The sequence below is a fragment of the Canis lupus genome, chromosome 31, assembly GCF_011100685.1.
Source record: "Canis lupus familiaris isolate Mischka breed German Shepherd chromosome 31, alternate assembly UU_Cfam_GSD_1.0, whole genome shotgun sequence".
NCBI lineage: Eukaryota > Metazoa > Chordata > Mammalia > Carnivora > Canidae > Canis > Canis lupus.
The window spans coordinates 13,851,396-13,871,287 of record NC_049252.1 but is presented as its reverse complement, the minus strand read 5'-3'; the positions used below and the strand labels follow the sequence as shown (position 1 = coordinate 13,871,287).

Genomic DNA, 19,892 nt, shown 5'->3' with positions numbered 1-19,892 from the left:
TCATATTCAAGAATTGAATGCTTGGGCAAAAGACCAACTTAGAACTGAATCCCCAGACTTTGGTTAATTATGAAATGTCAGAGTTCCATAGACTATGGCATGGAAGTCACCCACAGACTTCATTAGACTAACTTGTGGTATCTATTAGGATACTGAAATGTCTCAACAGTGTGGGAAAACACAAATTAAATATATTTTAAGATGTACAATTTTATATCCCAGAGTATATGCCATGGATTTCATTTAATCTGTATCAAAACCAGAGGGCTATTATCAAATGAAAATAAAACTCGATGCCCTGTATAAATTCTGACTCTTACATATGCGGTATAAGAAATGAGAAAAATTGAGATAAATTTGTCACAGCCGCAAGTTCATGGCAGCCAAATGAACTCGCTGTTTGAAAATGTGAAGTTTCAGCACTGCCATTTTCTTTGGCAGGGACAGGATCGGTTCTAAAATAAATACCAGTAAACAGTCTTCCCCATTAATTACATGTGTAACCACCAGCTGTTGGTCTAAATTAAGGTCCATTTTCTTTTAGTTTTCTATGCCCCAATCCCACGATCCCTGAAATTACTGGAAATAATTGAGGAAAGATAACAGTAGTGAAAGACTCAAATATGAAACCCATCAGCATAACACCAGACCGCAGTACAGTGTGACCTATATTCTTCTAACACCTATTCCACGTGGAGCTCCAGGTTTACCTGGCAGCTATTACATTAAAATGCATATAATGTGGGTGTTTGTTGAATCGACTATCATGATAAAAAACATAGCAGCAATGTTCGCAATAGGCAAACTGTGGAAGGAGCCTTGGTGTCCATCGACAGATGAATGGATAGAGAAGATGTGGTCTGTATATACAATGGAATATTCCTCAGCCATTAGAAACGACAAATACCCACCATTTGCTTCGACGTGGATGGAGCTGGAGGGTATTATGCTGAGTGAAGTAAGTCAATTCGAGAAGGACAATCATTATATGGTTTCACTCATACGGGGAATACAAAAAAATAGTGAAAGGGAATAAAGGGGAAAAGAGAGAAAAATGAGTGGGAAATATCAGAGAGGGAGACAGAACATGAGAGACTCCTAACTCTAGGAAATGAACAAGGGGAAGTGGAAAGGGAGGTGGCTGGGGGAATGGGGTGACCGGGTGACGGGCACTGAAGGGGGCACATGACGAGATGAGGACTGTGTGTTATGCTATATGTTGGCAAATCGAACTCCAATAAAAAAATATACATTAAAAAAAAAGTACAATAGTAGCCCTCAAGAGCTTTTAATCTAATAAGCTTCATTTGAAATTCTTGGGGCCAATTCTTAATCAATTTAACAAAAGACAGTCTTGTCTCTTAATGGTTTATTAGTAATCAGGCATATTTAAAAGCAAAGTAAGTATATTTACTTCCATACTGGCCAGGTGGCCAAAACATTGAAATATCTGATTAAATTAATTAGGGAATCTGAAGTTTGGAGGCAGAGTAAAAATCCATTGTAAAGATGGGGGTGGGTAGTGAAACATTAATTAGTTTGTACCTTAGATTTTCCCAGTATAAGAGCCAGATGCAATATACATTACTACATATACTAGGAGAAAAAAACTCGATACGCAAATATCAACCTCCTCCCCTAGCTAAACTAGTTTCAGGTATTTATTTATTTATTTATTTATTTATTTATTTATTTATGCTGAAAAATAACTTCTATGACCTAGAATGATTTTATTTATTTATTTATTTTTATTTTATTTTATTAAAGGATTTTATTTATTTATTCACGAGAGACAGAGAGAGAGGCAGAGACACGGCAGAGGGAGGAGAAACAGGCTCCATGCCGGGAGTCTGATGTGGGACTTCGTTCCAGGATTCCGGGATCATGCCCTTAGCCAAAGGCAGATGCTCAAATGCTGAGCCACCCAGGTGTCCTGACCTAAAATGATTTTAGATCAAATTCTCATTCTTACCAGTTTGCAATCATCTTTGGAATCCTCCTTGGTTAAGCCTTACCTGACAAATTCTTCCCAACAACATTCTCTCCTTTCCTCTTGCACTACTGCTTACGTATTTATGTGTGTGTGTGTGTGTGTGTGTGTGTGTAGCTTTAGCTAACACTTACATAATGCCTAATATACATCAGACACTCTGCTTTACATATCTTGACTTACATACATGTGAATCATATTGATTCATGTTTAACCTTCACTTAGATTATAAAAGGCAAATGCATTATTATTGTCCCCATTTTATAAATGAGGAAACTGAGAAATAGTTAAATCAGTCCAAAGATACCCAAATTGTAAGAGAATGATTAAAAATGGGTTTAAACACAAGGAAATGGCTCCCGAGTCCATGCGCTTTGCCATTACACTCTACTGCTTCTTTCTAGCCCTTGTGTTTTATACAATACTGCAATATTATCTGTTACATCATGATTTCCTCTTCTACGAGGGGGTTCATAACAAAAGCTTCCATCTTTTTCATCTTTGTCTTCAGAGCCAGTTATGGTATCTGTTACCTTGCAGATGCACAAAAGTATTCACTGAATAAATAAATTGTTTTACCTGGAAGTGGCATTCTTGTCAAAAGTACCTAGTTTTAAGGTTTCCAAAAAAAAGTGAAATTAGCCAATGTAATAAAACTATCAAGATAAAGTATTGATTCTTGAAACTTTTCAAAATGCTTATCATATACAATGGTGATTTGCTAATGGTCAACCTTCTATAAAAGTAATAAAATGCAGCAGAAAAAAGTCCATTTGCTATCTAAACACTATTTTCTAAACACTGTTTTCTATCAAATATTTGAAGAAAATTTTTTGAGTTATCGTTTCAATCTGGCACAAACTCTCATTCTTCTTTTTCTCTTAACTTCCCCATCAGTCTAAAGTCTGATGAAGAAAAGCCACTCTATTTCCAACGACTACAAGCCAGACTAGCTTTTTTTTTTTTTTTTTCTTCCCTGCCATTATTTCCTGAGCTGGTTACAGCTGGTATTTTGTTGCTTTCGGCTGTGAAGTTATTTGCTTCCCAAACCAGTTGTTCCCACTTTCTTAACAGTGGGCTGTCTGCTTGGTTTTCTATTGTCATTTATGCCTTAAATATAACCTGTTTTGATAAACTGTGTATATTTTCAACTCTCAATTCTTTTCTTTTTTAAAAAAAAGATTTATTGTATTCATTTTTTTAAAAAAAGATTTATTTATTTGAGAGAGAGAGATAGCGAGAGCAGGAGGAGGAAAACTGTTTCAAGAAGGAAGTAATGATAAATCTTGTCAGATGCTACTAGGAGACCTAATAAGATGAGGACAGAAGATATCTTCTGGATTTAGCATTTTATAGATTGTAAATGACCTTGGCAAGAGTAGGGTAAAGGGCATTGTGGGGCCATGCTTGGGAATGAAGCTGGACTGGTGTGTAAATAGTTGTTGAGAAAGGAGAGACAACAAATGCAGATAACTCTTTTGAGAAGGTTTGCTTTGAACAGAGTTAGAGACAGATGGGAGTATAGTGGAGATCAGGGGCACTGAGAGTTCATTTTTAATTTTGGAGAGACTAGAATGTGTTTGTATGAGTGTGGCTATCATAAGATAGTTTTCTTAGTGACCTTCCGTAAAGGTCAAACACATACCTTTCAGAAAATTATTGAAGCAAACAAAAATATTGGATTCTCCTTTTAAGGAATTTAGTATGCAGTTTTAAAATAAAATAAAACATTTCATTGTAGTTAGCTTGAGGATACCCAGTAGAACATTTAGGACATACTGGGGTAGACAAAAACACCATTGAGGAAGTGTCTTGACAAGCATCATAAACAGAAGAAATAGCCCAAAAGGAAATATCATTTGACACTTCCCCCCACCATAAACATACTCATGACCCATTCTATCAGCTATGGCCCTTCAAGTTGAGAGAAATTATCAACTCAGTGGTCTTGCAACTGCAAATGTCTCTTTTTAAATTCATCTTTCACTCTCTCATGGTCCATTGACCCAATTACATGCTAGCCATCCTCCAACTCTGTGTCCTGGTGATTTGCCTGGGCATCCTTGTATAAGAAACCAAATACTTCTGTACTTCAGAGGTGAACTTTCAGTGAAAATGTCCACAATCTTTACCATCCTCTCTCACTCTATGCTGGAGATGTTTTACAGCAATGGAATACAGTTACCTTTGTGTAGTCAGCACAATCTTATTTACAAATACCTACACATAGATATTCTTGCTCCTGAATCATTTTCTCTTATACTAAGGATAACTGACTTCTCTACCAAACTTTCTTTGCATCCCCATTGTACTCATTATGATTTCTATCACAGACATACAGCAAAAGAAAGAAAACAAAGCTTTACATAAACTGTCTCTCATTCCAAAACTGTAATTTTATTCTTGGCAGAGACTACATGTTATTTATCCCTGTGTTCTCTGAACCTGTACACTCAAAACGTATTAGTTAATGAAATCAAAAGAATTAATGAAAATTAATTTGAGGCATTTTTCAGTGTTTATAAAATATTCATTTTCTTATCATATGTAGTCATCCAGTATCTCCTTGTTTAATTCATCAAGTAGATTCAACTATTCATTTAACTCCTCCATAGGCTCTCACCATCTTTTATCACCTTTTTCTTTCTAAAAAAGTGAACTAAAGATTTTTATTCTTATTCTATCACAATTATTTGCTTACTTTCTTTAATGTTTTTATGTTTAATGAACAGTGACATATTTAAAATATCTCGTCATCTATTACATTGCTATATTCTTTTGTGATGTAAAATATCTCTTCATCTATTACATTGCTATATTCTTTTGTGATGAAATGATCATAAATCTATTCAAATAGGGTCTGATGTGACTTTTGAATGAAGGAATTAATTAGGAGTATATGGAGGCCCCATAGCAGGGCCAGAGAGAAGATGCTATGAAAATATCTGACAAGTAGTAGAATAGCACTTGGAATTGATAGGCTGGCCTAGGGAAGAGAGAGCATTCATAATTATTTATGAAATTAAAGCCTTCATAAACCTAGAATAAAGGCATAGTAATGGGATTATTTGGGGAAAAATTGCATTAGAGTCAAGATGGAAAGAACATGTAGAATTACTATATTGTAAATCTAATATAAATTGTGTAAACCACTTAACCAGGAAAGAAGGTTAATAAGGTTTTCTTTAGCCAACTGATAGTGATTTTCAAGATAAGAGTTGGCAGGCACATATCAAAATGAGAATACTCAATGATAGAACAGTTTGGAAGCAAAGAGATCTCCATAGAATGGTCTTCTATGATAAAGGTAACATTTTCCATGGCAGACATCAGGTTTGATACTTGCTCATAGGGAAAAAAAATTAGTTGGGCTTTTAATAGTAGAAGGAAACTTTAAAGAACCAATCACAAATTGTTGAAATTAAATTCCTTTCCCTAAGGGAAGGGAATGGAAATGTCAGCAAGCTTAGGAAAATTAACTTTGGGGAGCTAATTGTATCAAGTTTAAAAACTAGTACAGTGAATCTTTGGGTTTCTCTAAGAAAGTGGAGTTCAAGGAAATTGGCTATCAAAAAGAATATAGTTCTGCCCATTCAAAACAAATCATACCAGGATATCTGATTCCCAAGTGGAGAAACAAGCCAATATGACTAAACCCAGAACTTTGGATGAAGTTGAAGGGCAAATGAGAAGGTCACACATAGTTAAATTTAGAAAGAGCATTACAAAAGGGAATAGTAGAATCAGTGCAAATTAAATACAAATAATTTGATATAGAATATTTAAAGAGAATTCTCTTTTTTCAGAGAGGGATAAAAATCACAACTAAGATGATATACATATTTTCCTCATTTATGCATTTCATAGATATTTATTGAGCCCTACTGTATATAAGGTATTGTTTTAGGCACTGGGTATTCACCAGTGAACTGAACAAATAATATCCTTTCCTTCTGGACTTGCATTCTTAAAATATTCTAAGTAGATCACAAAAATTCATTAAAACACCTTCCAATATATTTTGTGATATTGTATTAATTCAATTCTCTATACCTTTACATTATTTTTTGTAATGATGATTCATGATAATGCAAATTGATAACCGTGGGGACAAAATACTTTATAAATTCTATTCACTCAAGTAAGAAGAAATAATACATTTTAGAATAATATTCAATAATAAAGGTTGAGATGCAAGCTATTGTTGTTATTATTCTTTATTCACTTAACTATATCATCATGATATAACAGACTCTACTTTTTGCCCTCATGATATCCTTGTTTTTTGTACTTTCCCAATTTTTTTTCCAGCTAACTACTACTTCACACCCAACACACATACAGCTAAGTATCTTGATGAGGTAAATCCCACTCTCCCTCTAGGAAGAGAATGATGGTCCAAGAGGGAGTCCCATTCCTTTTGTCAATGATTGGCTCAGGAATGGACATGTGACCCTACTTAGGTTTATGAGGCATTTACTCACCAACGCCCTCAATTATTCTTCAATATTTAAGTGAAACTATTGACAACGACATACTTGTCATCATTTTAAAAGAAACAAATACATGAAAGGGAAGATAAATCTTCCTTTAATTTTGTCCCTGAAAATAAAGCAGGGCATATTTTAAAATCTTGCTTGAATGGGTCTGTTGATGTTTCTTTTTTCTCATCTATCAGTTAAATTAAAAAAAAAAAAAGTATGAGATGGTCATGATTGCTCAGTGGAACTGTTTTCCTAGGTGATTTACAATTGATTTATGTTCCATTTGACAATCCTTTCCTAACTGATTTTACTCACACTTCTCAAATAGTTCCCAGGAGACCTATGACCCAAACCCTGGCCTCTCTTAAGTTTCAGATTTACACCCTCAACCATTTCTCTGAATGTAAAAAGCATGTCTTGCTCATACAGCAAACCTAAAATGTCTCAAACTGAGTTTATTGACTTCTTTCCCTCCATCAGCCTGTCCACCTTTGTTTTTCCACTGTGGTTGATACAGCATCACTGTCCTCTAGATTAATCAAGCAGAAAACTCTCCTTCAATTTCCTCTGTCTCATTTATTCCTGAAAACAGATTGACCATTATGACCTGTTATTTCTAAATCTAATTCTTCTCTCAAATTAATCCACCCAGTTCCCTCTTTATAACTAATGTGTTATTTTAGGAGCTTATTCACTTTCCTGGATTTCATTTCACAGTGGTGATCTAGCTGGTCTCTAGACCAGCTCTCCCTCCTCTCTCTTCCTCATGGTACCATCAAGTTATTTTCTTACCAGGTGTGTGTGTGTGTGTGTGTGTGTGTGTGTGTGTTCGCGCACGCATGGACACACCTGTGTCTGTGTATATAACTACCAAAATCTTGGCAGAACATCAAGGTTTCCAAGATGTGACCCTTACAACTTTTTCCAGTCTTGTCTTCTGTTTTATTCTCCTTCACAAGCCCTTATATTACAGTCAACCCAGGACATTCATCATTTCCAGAACATGGTTTCTTCTTTTCCTTGGTTCACAGTGTTCTCTGGATGCCATTTCCTTAAATCTCTCTACCTGTTGAAATACTATATTCATCCCTAAAATCCCAAAGCAAGCTTTTCCCACACTTAGAAATTTTGTTTTATATTTCTGAGGACAATCATTCTCTTCCTCCAGGTTTTACCGCCAGGTTTTCTTTGGGTCCTCTCAGGCACTTACCTGCTTTCTCTGCAACTCATATGCATATGAATCATTAATGTATTGTTAGTAGATAAAAAGCCAGCTTGTTTCCAGAAGTATCATGTTCAAGAGCCAGATAATAATACTTGTTCCGTTATACTACATTAATATAATAATATTTTAATCCCATTTTGTCAATACATTTTATTAAGTTTACCAATAAATTAAAAAGGGAATGGAAACTAAAAAAAAAACACATTTATTAAAAAGGTAGAAAACATAAGAGAAAGACAATTTTAAAGAGCCAGAGATTTAACAGGACCCATTGCACTCCCCCTTTCAGGTCTGTAAACTGAGTAGGCTACTAGAAAATCTTTTTTACAAAATATGTGCCTTCCCTTCTCACTGCCCTTGTATAGGCCCATATCTAAGAGTTTAGTAGACTTCTTTATGTTCAGCTCTTTCTGGTCTCAGAACCAAGATTCTCTTTTTGATAGCTGTGACCCTCTGAATATTTTGTATAACTTAAAAGAAGACATAGAAAGACTTGACTCAAAGAACTTGAGATAAATATTTATTAATTTCAGATACTATACTATACTTATATACTATAAGTCTTACATACTATAAGACTTATTATGTAGCTACTTGTTTGTGCATTTATTTCCTCTTCTTCTACCCCTACAAAAGTGAAATCTCCATGAATGGAAAGACTTTATCTAGCTATTGAGTACAGTATTCCCAGTACCTAAGACCATGCTGGTTCCATGGTAAATTTCATGGGTATGTGTTGACTCAATCAATGAATAAATAAATTAAAATATACCAGTCTAAGTATGAAAGATGGAAGACTTGCTCTATGCTTACTTTCCTTCCTGCTGTTTTGGGTCAGATTAGGGTGGAGGTTCTTAGCCCTTGGGAGCTTATAGACAGATTTCAGTGAATTCATGAACTTGGATGGGAACAAATTGTATCTTTTAGTTAGCTTCTAACTGAAAGTTAGTATTTCTTTTCACTTATGATAACCCCATGAGTACTAATACTTGTGATTCAGTTGCCAGTCAAAGTCACATATATTTTATATCTTCTCATTTCTACTGCTCATATATTTTGAAATATCATTTACCTTCATCACTACTTCAAAACCAACATGGTTATTAGAACTGTCGTGCTAGATCTAGTTAATATTAATTAAAAAGCACATATATTTACCGTGTCATAAATTCATTTTATACACATATTAATAAATTACATCAATTTAATTACTTGCCTTTATAGTCTCATATCTTCTAAGTATTTAAAAATGTTATATTTAGGCTTTACCTGAGTACAAGGTGGTCCATGGCACAAATACACAAAATGAAGGACCCTACATCTGAATTGACAGGGTCACAAGGTATAAGGAGTGTGGGTCCTTGAATTACCACAAGAGGAGAGCTGCCAGCTAAAATATAGCCCCTTCTTTCAACTATTAAAGGTCTGAGAAAATAATTTCTATTTTCTTTTATCCTTTATCTTGGGGAATATTTCTTAATGCAGACTATCCTACCAAACTGAATAGTATCAGTACTATGATATTTTCTTCAATCTTTAATCCCTATCTCATAAAACACTATAAACAAGAATAAATCATGAAATAGGAAAAATGTTCCAAAGAATTATATGGACTGAATAGAAAAAAAAAAGAAATATATCATCTAAATATTTTAGCTCTTCAAGGCTATTTGGCTCAGGATTGATTTCTTATAACTCCATTGGTATAAGTTGTCTTATTATTAATGAGAGCTTCCATCATATCAAGTCTCTGAAAACTTTGCTTGCTAATTCTCCTTGATAGTTAAAATGAAGTCTATTTTTGTTATAAAAGAAAAAAAAATTCTCTCCACTACATAACTGAAACAGCTCTGCCACACGGTAACATATATCCAAATGTCAGCATTAGTATTTTTTGCTGATATTAAAACTGCAAAAATAATTGGGTAATGTCCATAATATCAAAATTATATATCCTCTCAAAACTCTTTCTTCTGTACCAAGTCAGCTAAAGCATTTTTAGTACTCATGTCATACTGAATGTTTTAAACTGGCCACAGTTTCCAGAAAACCAGATGTGATTCATTTTGGACAAGATGTAAACATATAAATTTCATGTGAGTTTAGAAGCCACTAAAGTCATGGAAGAAGCATCTTATGACTTATAAACATAACCCATCTGGGCACGTGACCAGTTAAGGTGATAAGGGCAAGTGAAATATCTGAGAGTACTTACGGTGAACTATTCTTGACTAAACTGTAAACTAAATTCATGATTATTTCAGATTGTTGTAAAATTGCTTTTTTAAATTTAGAACAGCAAAACTTTATTTATTATTATACTCTCTCTTACTGTAGCCTCTTCTGTAGGCGTCGCCCTATGTGTTTGCACAAAGTCCAAATATCAATCACATTCCAGGCATTTCTTTCAGCTTTGTGTGTTGTTCTTCTCTCTCCACCCATCTGCCAAGCCTGCTTTACCGTACAAGAGTTAGACTTTTACAATTTAAAAATTATAAGACTCTTTAGAAGCTAGGTCCTTAATAATTTTAATATCCAAACAGGTTTGTGTTGGAGGTATGTGAAACTATTTGAAATTAAATGTATTGTGTATGTGTGTATTGTGTATGTGTGTACTTTCTTTAAAGGAATGATGTTATAACTCAGCAATTTATTTTATTTTATTTTTTTTAATTTATTTTTTATTGGTGTTCAATTTACCAACATACAGAATAACCCCCAGTGCCCATCACCCATTCACTCCCACCCCCCGCCCTCCTCCCCTTCTACCACCCCTAGTTCGTTTCCCAGAGTTAGGAGTCTTTACGTTCTCCCTTTCTGATATTTCCCACACATTTCTTCTCCCTTCCCTTATATTCCCTTTCACTATTATTTATATTCCCCACATGAATGAGAACATATAATGTTTGTCCTTCTCCGACTGACTTACTTCACTCAGCATAATACCCTCCAGTTCCATCCACGTTGAAGCAAATGGTGGGTATTTGTCATTTCTAATAGCTGAGTAATATTCCATTGTATACATAAACCACATCTTCTTTATCCATTCATCTTTCGATGGACACCGAGGCTCCTTCCACAGTTTGGCTATTGTGGCCATTGCTGCTATAAACATCGGGGCGCAGGTGTCCCGGCGTTTCATTGCATCTGTATCTTTGGAGTAAATCCCCAACAGTGCAATTGCTGGGTGGTAGGGCAGGTCTATTTTTAACTCTTTGAGGAACCTCCACACAGTTTTCCAGAGTGGCTGCACCAGTTCACATTCCCACCAACAGTGTAGGAGGGTTCCCTTTTCTCCGCATCCTCTCCAACATTTGTGGTTTCCTGTCTTGTTAATGTTCCCCATTCTCACTGGCGTGAGGTGGTATCTCATTGTGGTTTTGATTTGTATTTCCCTGATGGCAAGTGATGCAGAGCATTTTCTCATGTGCATGTTGGCCATGTCTATGTCTTCCTCTGTGAGATTTCTCTTCATGTCTTTTGCCCATTTCATGATTGGATTGTTTGTTTCTTTGGTGTTGAGTTTAATAAGCTCTTTATAGATGTTGGAAACTAGCCCTTTATCTGATACGTCATTTGCAAATATCTGCTCCCATTCTGTAGGTTGTCTTTGAGTTTTGTTGACTGTATCCTTTGCTGTGCAAAAGCTTCTTATCTTGATGAAGTCCCAATAGTTCATTTTTGCTTTTGTTTCTTTTGCCTTCGTGGATGTATCTTGCAAGAAGTTACTGTGGCCGAGTTCAAAAAGGGTGTTGCCTGTGTTCTCCTCTAGGGTTTTGATGGAATCTTGTCTCACATTTAGGTCTTTCATCCATTTTGAGTTTATCTTTGTGTATGGTGAAAGAGAGTGGTCTAGTTTCATTCTTCTGCATGTGGATGTCCGATTTTCCCAGCACCATTTATTGAAGAGACTGTCTTTCTTCCAGTGGATAGTCTTTCCTCCTTTATCGAATATTAGTTGACCATAAAGTTCAGGGTCCACTCCTGGGTTCTCTATTCTGTTCCACTGATCTATGTGTCTGTTTTTGTGCCAGTACCACACTGTCTTGATGACCACAGCTTTGTAGTACAACATGAAAACTGGCATTGTGATGCCCCCAGATATGGTTTTCTTTTTTAAAATTCCCCTGGCTATTCGGGGTCTTTTCTGATTCCACACAAATCTTAAAATAATTTGTTCTAACTCTCTGAAGAAAGTCCATGGTATTTTGATAGGGATTGCATTAAATGTGTATATTACCCTGGGTAACATTGACATTTCACAGTATTAATTCTGCCAATCCATGAGCATGGAATATTTTTCCATCTCTTTGTGTCTTCCTCAATTTCTTTCAGAAGTGTTCTATAGTTTTGAGGGTATAGATCCTTTACATCTTTGGTTAGGTTTATTCCTAGATATCTTATGCTTTTGGGTGCAATTGTAAATGGGATTGACTCCTTAATTTCTCTTTCTTCAGTCTCATTGTTAGTGTATAGCAATGAGAAAAAACAGCAGATAGATCCTACACCCAGGAGAAGACGAGAGTTAATAAAGATTGAGCAGAACTCAACGAAATCGAGACCAGAAAAACTGTGGAACAGATCAACAGAACCAGGAGTTGGTTCTTTGAAAGAATTAATGATAGATAAACCATTAGCCAGCCTTATTAAAAAGAAGAGAGAGAAGACTCAAATTAATAAAATCATGAATGAGAAAGGAGAGATCACTACCAATACCAAGGAAATACAAACGATTTTAAAAACATATTATGAACAGCTATACGCCAATAAATTAGGCAATCTAGAAGAAATGGACGCATTCCCGGAAAGCCACAAACTACCGAAACTGGAACAGGAAGAAATAGAAAACCTGAACAGGCCAATAACCAGGGAGGAAATTGAAGCAGTCATCAAAACCTCCCAAGACACAAGAGTCCAGGGCCAGATGGCTTCCCAGGGGAATTCTATCAAACGTTTAAAGAAGAAACCATACCTATTCTCCTAAAGCTGTTTGGAAAGATAGAAAGAGATGGAGTACTTCCAAACTCGTTCTATGAGGCCAGCATCACCTTAATTCCAAAACCAGACAAAGACCCCACCAAAAAGGAGAATTACAGACCAATATCCCTGATGAACATGGGTGCAAAAATTCTCAACAAGATACTGGCCAATAGGATCCAACAATACATTAAGAAAATTATTCACCATGACCAAGTAGGATTTATCCCCGGGACACAAGGCTGGTTCAAACCCGTAAAACAATCAATGTGATTCATCATATCAGCAAGAGAAAAACCAAGAACCATATGATCCTCTCATTAGATGCAGAGAAAGCATTTGACAAAATACAGCATCCATTTCTGATCAAAACTCTTCAGAGTGTAGGGATAGAGGGAACATTCCTCGACATCTTAAAAGCCATCTATGAAAAGCCCACAGCAAATACCATTCTCAATGGGGAAGCACTGGGAGCCTTTCCCCTAAGATCAGGAACAAGACAGGGATGTCCACTCTCACCACTGCTGTTCAACATAGTACTGGAAGTCTTAGCCTCAGCAATCAGACAACAAAAAGACATTAAAGGCATTCAAATTGGCAAAGAAGAAGTCAAACTCTCCCTCTTCGCCGATGACATGATACTCTACATAGAAAACCCAAAAGTCTCCACCCCAAGATTGCTAGAACTCATACAGCAATTCGGTAGCGTGGCAGGATACAAAATCAATGCCCAGAAATCAGTAGCAATTTATTTTTTAAAGGAACTATTATTACAAAATTCCCCAAATTGTACATTCAGGAAAAAATAATTGACTCTACCGAAGACTTTATCAAATTACATCACTAATCACTGTGTTTAAAAATAATGGATATAGGGGATCCCTGGGTGGCGCAGCGGTTTGGCGCCTGCCTCTGGCCCAGGGCGCGATCCTGGAGACCCGGGATCGAATCCCACGTCGGGCTCCCGGTGCATGGAGCCTGCTTCTCCCTCTGCCTGTGTCTCTGCCTCTCTCTCTCTCTCTGTGACTATCATAAAAAATTAAAAAAAAATAATGGATATATATGTTTTAGATTTTTGATTGGGAATTTTTTTAATTTCTTAGCTGCATTGGGGTAAGTTCAATGTAGCTTTAATTAGAAAGTTCTTATTGTGAGAGAAATTACTTACAACTGGATCATTTACTTATGCACTTGGATGGTAGTCATGAGTAGGAATAAAGTTTTTGGAGACATTAAATATATCAATTTATTAGTATTTTAAGTGTAATAGGATGCTCATGAGTGCAAGAGTATGACACCTAGTGATGGGAATTTTATCCATAACAATCATCTAGATTGTGAAAAGCTATTTCCTAAGGATAAAAATGTGAATTTTGGGTCACGTTTGTCTTACAATTGAATGACATTTGCTTTTGTGAAAATTTTTTTCTTGATTCTGAGTTTTTCTTGACACAGAACAGGACACATGTGGGACATGATTGAAGATGAGTTTAATTACCACAAGCATACCATGACTCATGAACTGATTTACCTCTAATGGGCCTGCGGTATGGACCCCAAGAGTGAGGCTTCATTGTAATAGCTGTAATTGCCATTCCTTTGTGTAATTAAAGCAAAATAAAGATCTGATATGCCAATTAAATGAAAAATAGAACATAGTAGGGTTGTTCCTAAGATTAAAATCTCATCTAATTAACATGAGGAAAAACTAGAAGTGAAACATTGAAGGATTTCTTGGTATTTTTAGAGCTGGGAGGATATTCTCATTTAGAATTATTTGGCAGTCATAGCTCTCATCACAGATTTTGAAAACCTTCTTTGTAGAGAATCTGGTTAGACCACAGATTCACATGAATGTTGTATACGTTCTAAGAATGAAAAATTGTTCATTATAATTTGAAAATTTCTGAAGTAAGGTTTATCCTCTCATAGTCTCCTCAACTTATTGCCAGAAATAATAGCAAACACTTCAACAAGTTTAGAGGTCATTATTCCAATATGGCACCAAATAGCATAGATTTAAATGTGAGTGAAGGGTAAGGACAATTAAGTCATTGTACTTAGGTCTAGTCCACTGTGTTAAAAATATTGGTTCTAAAATATTTAAGTAACTTACATATATAAATAAAATGTATATAAATAAAATTAAATTTATCTCACATAAAGCTACCGTATGACTAAACTGTAAACTAAATTCATGATTATTTCAGATTGTTATAAAATTTCCCATCTAAGTCTCCCTAGATAGTTCTGTCTTTATTTGCCATTTTCCTTTGTATTCCAAGTTATCTTGAAATTTTTTATTGTTTATTTTGTTTTGTTTTGCTCGAGAAATGTTTTTAGAGAGGACTCACTAAGATTTTTCTCCTCGCACCATTTTATCTGTTGATTTCCAACTTAGAATGGCCAGGAGCTATCCCTTTATCTAATAGTAAACATTCTTAGGACCTAAAAATTTTATGTAACTAAGCCCAATGTAAAGACGTACAAGTATACCTTAAAACTATGTAGGTAGATTCAAATCCTATCAAAACTTTCATAATCATTGGAAAAATCTTCTGAAAAGCAAGTTGAAAGACACCTGAATGGCTCAGTGGTTGAGCATCTACCTTTGGCTCAGGGCGTGATCCTGGTCCTGGGATCAAGTCCACAGGGAGCCTGCTTCTCCCTCTGCCTATGTCTCTGCCTCTCTCTGTGTGTCTCATGAATATATAAATTAAATCTTTAAAAAAGAAAAAGAAAAGCAAGTCAGTTTGTGAGTTAAAAGCAAGAACACTGTGCTAAAAAAAGACAGAAAACTTCAAACTTCATTCTGATGCTCAATCTACTGGTTATTTATTTATTTTATTTTTTTTTACTTTACTGTACATGACTTTTATTTCTTTTTTTTAATATAAATTTATTTTTTATTGGTGTTCAATTTGCCAACATATAGAATAATACCCAGTGCTCATCCCGTCAAGTGCCCACCTCAGTGCCCGTCACCCAGTCTGCGAGGTTGGGAAAAATAGAGAGATTTTTAAGACTCTAAATTTCCTCATTTGAAAAATGAGTGACTTCTGACTTAACATTTTCTAACGTTCTTTATAAATATAAATTAGAATGCAGGATATTAGGCAAGATACTACATGTCATTCAAATATTACTTTACTTGTATATCTAAGACTGGTCCTGCTCTAATTTCATGTTTCTATGTTTTGATATCTTAAATTTTAAAGAGCACAATAGTAAATAACAAAGAAGATATTGTCGTAGTTAATGTATTTACATAACATGGATATATGATAAGTAGTCCAAAAGTTAATGCAGATTTGTCCTAAACACCTTTTTTTCTATAAATATATCATGAAGTCAATTGAAGAATATATTAAATGTCCATTGTTTTACATTAAAATGTCAGGCTTTGACTATAAATGGGGCAAAATAAGTCATATATATTTAATTAACTAAAATGCAAAGTATAATTGCATTGCAAGTGTTTCATTTACTTTAAGCTAAATTTGCAATATTTCCTTTTTCCTTCAAAATGGCAAAAGGCATTGTGCTCAATAACAAACAAACAAAACTGACAGAAACTTTATTAACCAAAGAATCCTTGATCTGCAATAGCACTGAAGTAAATTCACTCATCATCAGGATTAGTTCTAACAGCATCTGCAGAAACCAAAGCCAGGATGATGTGACAGTTCCTTTGAAAACATCCGTCAGTGTCATCTGCTTCCTCTTGTTATGTCTTTTCTTTTCAAATATTTCCTTCAGCTTGTACATCTGGAGGATCTCCAGTTCTGTACTAAATTATCTTTGTTTCATGAAATCCATGCAATTTTTACAAGACTCTCAATCGTCATTAAAACAGACAACACACTGTCTGGGTCACACAGATTGGGCTGCTGAGTGAACATTTATCATTCATTATTAGCCCTTTTGATAATAGAGGGCTACTACCACAAGTCTTTTAGCTTATTTCACATAGGTAATACATCATATGGTCACAAGTCAAAATGACATAAAAATAAATTTTGTTCCTATTTCCATACCCTACCTTGTTTCCTGTCTATTCTTCTGGCACCTGAAAACAAACATTTCAGTTGTGCCTTTTTATAATTTAATTTTTGAACTATTACAATGTCACAGCTATTTTTTAATACGTGATGATTTTTAAAAGTATTTTTAAAAATCCATATTTGGATACTTCTAATCCTTAGAATCCTGAAAATGAGCTTCTACTGCCATTTACTTATAGGTTGAACCAAAATAAAATAACTGGTCTTAACTTATTTTTTAAGATTTATTTATTTATTTATTTATTTATTTATTTATTTATTTATTTGAGAGAGAGTGTGTGAGCAGAAGGAAGGGAAGAGGGAGAGAAAGAATCTCAAGCAGACTCCATGCTGAACCTAGAGCCTGATGCAGGGCTTCATCTTATGATCCTGAGATCATGACCTGAGCCCAAATCAAGAGTTTGATGCCTAACCAACTGGGTCACCAGGCACGCCCTGGTCTTGACTTTCAAATGTTGTAGATAAATATCAAACAAATGGTTAGTGCTCCTTATAATCCACAGTAAAGATAGGAATGTATTAATGGAAACTAAAAATGTCCGCATAAATCTTTTGACACAGTTGACAAGGCGCTTTTAAAAGAAGATGCTAAATGTTTGGGTCCATTTATACTGATTTGCTTGCATTGGCTTCAGAATGAGAACTATGTAAGAAAATATGTTCATACACACTACCCCTTTATCCATTCAATCATCAGGAAACACTTTGGTTGTTTCCATTTCTTGGTTACTGTAAATAAATGAACACAAGGGTGTGTACTGCATACAGATGTTGAATTACAATGTACACTTGAAACATATAATGCCATATACACTAATCTTACATTAATAAAAAAGTATGTGTTAACATTAAGAAAATACAACTAGTTTGGAGGTATTTGTTATGTGCAAGACAAGTCTCAGAGTCAGAAATAGAGTGACCACAAGTATGTGAGCTTGTTAGAAAAAAAACTAGTATAAAGAAGTAGGTACAATACCACTATATCAAGTCATAAGGTCTAACTACTAAGATGTACTTCTTGCATAACTTAGAACTATAGGGAGAAAATGGTAGGATGAACTATCCATCCTCCTTTGACTATTTGAAGCAGTACAACACCAGTAATATTTCAAAATGAAGATTTAGTACAGATAGTCAAAGTCCTGTCTCATTTAAACTAAACAGAATCAATTGCAACATGTACTTTAAAATACTCTTAGTTACTTAACCTGGGTCTTTGGAAGCAAGTAAATTCAGAGTGAACAGCTAAATTATTCAACTGAATCTTCAACCTTTCCCTTGTGTCTCTGTAGAGTTAATAATACAAATCTGCCTCTTTAACCAGAGCATAATTTTCTTCAAGGTCTGTAATAGCAGGTCTCCAAATAGCAGATACAGAATCAACTGCTATGTTGACAGCCTTAACTGAATATTCTCAACATTAGATTAAAAAATTAAAAGTATAATTTCCTTCACCTTGCAGAGATGTTTTAAATTTAATTACATAAACTGAATAAGGGAAAACAGTCAGCCTCATCATACATTAGGGATTGTTTTCATCATTGCCCATCATTCATTAAGAATCATGTCATATAATTTATTCCTTAAGTATTAAAAAAATTTTTTTTTGTCACAGTTCATTACTAAAAAGACTACCTAAAAGATGCAAAGATTCGTCTCCTTGCCATGGAATTTAATTTGGCCTATACATTTGAATTAAAAAAAAAAAACCCAGAAGTGATTTGTTTTATGCAACATTACTGAGGAAGGAGAAAGAGTAGACATTAAGTGAAAAAGAAAATATCCCCTCCCTTTGTGCCAGCATATGGCTCAAGTTCAACATTGTATAGCATACTTTGTACTTTCCCATAGGGCCAGGACCTTAATTTCACTTGGGATGTGTTTGCTTTTCAAGGTAGGAGATGACATTTTCCTTTTTTATTGTTTATTTTTAATGTTTAAAAAATTTTTTTAAGATGAAAAAACTTACTGTTTTATTTATTCATAGTCCACCATGAGTGTTTTTAAAATTCTATAAAAGCAATCAGCATATATGTATTTTTACAATAATGTGTGTAATGAAATCCAGCAATCTCCTACCCATCCTGTCCTTAATTTTTGGTTTTGATTCTCAATGGTAATTGCCTTCAACAATATATTTGATGAAGAAAGTGGATGAATTCACTGTATTGAATTTGTCCAACTGGAAGTGTCCAGAAAACTGTTGGATGTATGGATCTGAAATTTGTGATAGAAACCTTGGATACATTGCATTGAGAATTTTCAATATATAGGTGGTATTTGAGGCTATGGAAATAACATGTATGTCAGAGGCTGCTTTTTCAAAAATGTGTATAAGAACTTTTTGCAAAAGCATGCTACAAATGTAGACTATTCTTAGCGAATAAATAGGTTTAAGTGTGGCACCAGGGAAGCTTAGTAGTAATAAACCCTGGCAGGCTATTGTACATCTTGAATACAGGGAGCTAGAGGCAAAAAGAACTGAGATGAAGCACCAAACAGTGTGAAGAAACATAGCTCAAAAAAGAGCAGCAGGGGAGGGATAGAGAAGAAACTGGAACCCAATCTTACATTTCCTCAAGGCTAAATAAACCTAAACTTCCTGTCTTGCAGCAGTTCAGAAGTTGGAAAGAGGAACATGGGGGTAATGATTCTTTACAGAGCTTTGGTGGATGCTGCATAGAATTTTTCATGAAGATGGACATAGCTAAAATAGAATATTCTTACAAGTTGGGCAGTAAGTAAAATTTATCTTCGCTTCTTTCACCCATAAGTGTCTTTTGTTGTTATATTTTAGTTTCCCAGAGTTCTCTGCTTCAGTTCTCTACTTAATTTTACCCCTTAGGGTGATGTTACTTTTTCTAGAAGCCTTATCATCACTTTCATCAGCATTCACATGAAATTCCACTACTCTCCATGAAAGTTTAACCTCTATCTATGGGAATTATCTTTCTGTCAAAACATTTATAAAATTAGACCAAATATTTACTAAAAATAAACAGTATCACATATTGGACAATAGGCAGTGCCCAACTGTGATCTCTGAGATTAGGAAAATAAGTGAGGTGAATCCTAAAGTTTCCTTCCTTATATTCCCTGGGGCAGTTTGTGGATCAGAGTATGTCGAGGGGGCGTTCAAACAGGAGTGAGCA

General features: G+C 34.9%; 1 long non-coding RNA gene across 1 annotated transcript in view; it reads right to left on the bottom strand.

The window, feature by feature from the left end:
* LOC102154980 overlaps window positions 1-19,892 on the bottom strand; it is a 385,976-nt gene that overhangs the window by 99,823 nt on the left and 266,261 nt on the right. The gene's annotated exons all lie outside the window — the stretch shown is intronic.